Below are 2,156 nucleotides of genomic sequence, written 5' to 3' on the forward strand. Positions count from 1 at the left end.
GTTTTGCCTTCAACTCTCACGAGCTGGTATGAGTCGGCTCCAGAGCACCCCGACTCATAAGGGAAAGCGAGGTGTGGATGAAGAGGATGCCGAGGGAAAGCGGGCTGCCCCACCCAGGAGATGCCCTGGCTGCAGTCGGCCTGAAGTGACTGGACCTGCCAGAGACGGAGCTTGCGACCACACCTGAGCCCCGCAGAGAGGCCCTGGACTCAGAGGTGCCCGGGACCAAGCGGAGGCCCCCACCAGAGTAACTATTCTGTTCAGGGGTCAGAAGCTGCAAGGCCAGAGGTGAACGCACACAGTCCTGCTCTCCCCATCTAATGACAGAGGCTCAGGTGAGCCCCACCCATGAAACACCGGAGAGGGTAAGACCTCCATGGGCGGTCAGGAGAGAGGGATGGAGTGTGCATAGAAAAGTGGTTACCAGCAAGAGCTCAGACTCTGAAGCCGATGGCATAAGCCCTGGCTCTCCTACTTAATAACTAAGATTTGATGCGTGTTATTTGTGCCTCAGTTTCCCTTTCTGGAAAATGGTACCTACCTATGGGGTTGTGGTACACATAAAGCACTCGAAATCCTCTGTGCACAGTGTCTAGCAGGCGGCAGGCCCGTCCCAGATGGAGATGAGGGAGGGCTCGCCACCTGGAGGCCCTGCAAGGGCAAAGGTGGGTAGCACTGGCAGGCGGGGGGGCGGTGACGGGTCCCAGGGGGCTGGAGCACTGTTGCGGGGAGGCGCTCAGCGGCGAGAGGCTGTGCCAGATTTCCCTTTCAGCAGCTGGTGGGGCAGAGGAGGTGGTGAAAGGTTTGAAATCGTCAGTAGCGCTGTGAGGGGAACTCTGGAGCTGCTGGGGACAGCCTGGCCTGGAGCCCACAGAGGATGGGGGGCAATTCTGGGAGGTGTCTGCTCCCAGACTGAACTCCCATTAGGTCTGGGCTCCCAGCGGCCTGTCGTTTTGTTTTTGTTTTTGTTTTTGTTTTCTTGCTGTGTGGCGACACCCAGCGGCTCTCACGCGGAACTGCAGGAGATGCAGCGCGTGCTGCCCTCATAAGGCTGGGAGGCTCCTGGAGGGAACAGAGGAGCGGGCAGGGCCACTATCGCCCCAACCCCAGCCACCCTGCCTCACCTGCCCTCCAGAACACAAGGGGCCGGCCTGGCAAGCAGGGCAAGGGCCAGAGCCTACAAGAAGCAAGAGCCTTGGAGCTGCTCACCAGGTGCTGGTCTGGGCGGTAACCAAACTGCCGCGTGACTTCTAGACCTCTTGGCTCGAGGCCTGTTTTTCTAACTGTAAAATGACGCAGCAGACTAAATGATCCTTCCAGATTTTAAGTGGGAAATCCAGGGCCCACCTCAGCCCCTCTTCCCATAACCGTTCCCATTTATTAAGCATTTTCCATGCAGGTGCAGAGCTGCGCCGTCTCTTCACTCTTCAGTCCAGCCTTACGAGCAGGGATTATTGTTACTGCCCCTGCTTTACACACAAGGAAACTGGGTAGGCCTCATGGGCAGGTTGGGGTAGAGTCAGCTTTGACTCCAGAACCCACGCCAAGCCCTGCTAGAACATGCTGGCAAATTCACCTGTGAAGTGCTGGGACTGTAGCAGTAGACTCTAACACTGTTTGGTTGAGCTCACCGATTTTCCAAAGGGACAGACTGCCCCGGCCAGATGGGTGACCTCTTTCTCCTTTCTAGACCTTCCCAGTCCTGAGTAGTAATGTTCAGCCCTGTTTCCCTCCTGCGAGAAGAAAGGGCTACAGACACCCTGGGGCTGGCCCCAGACACCAGCAGTGCCTCCTCTCTGAAGCCTGGAAGGTTGAGACTCGGGAACCACCTAGAGGATTTTGGGGCCCCCTGGTGCACAGAACTCCACAGCCAGGACCAATGGGAGAGGACCCCGATGGGCGTCCAGGGCTAGCGCACACCACCCTTTCCTGAGTCCTGAATGGGGACAGACAGCTGCACTCTGGGCTCTGGGCTGTGTGAGCTTTGGGTCCCCGGAGGAATATAATCTCGGGCAAACGAGGCAGCACACCATTGAGCAGGTGGTGTCATTTGACTTTGATTGACGTGTGTCTTCATGACAGGCCTCAGAGGGCAGGGCCAACTTTGTCAGGAAGAGAGGTTCAAGGAGGGAAAAGCTTTCTAACACACCCAACCT

The sequence above is a fragment of the Leptonychotes weddellii genome, chromosome 11, assembly GCF_054177405.1.
Source record: "Leptonychotes weddellii isolate Sample4059 chromosome 11, ASM5417740v2, whole genome shotgun sequence".
NCBI lineage: Eukaryota > Metazoa > Chordata > Mammalia > Carnivora > Phocidae > Leptonychotes > Leptonychotes weddellii.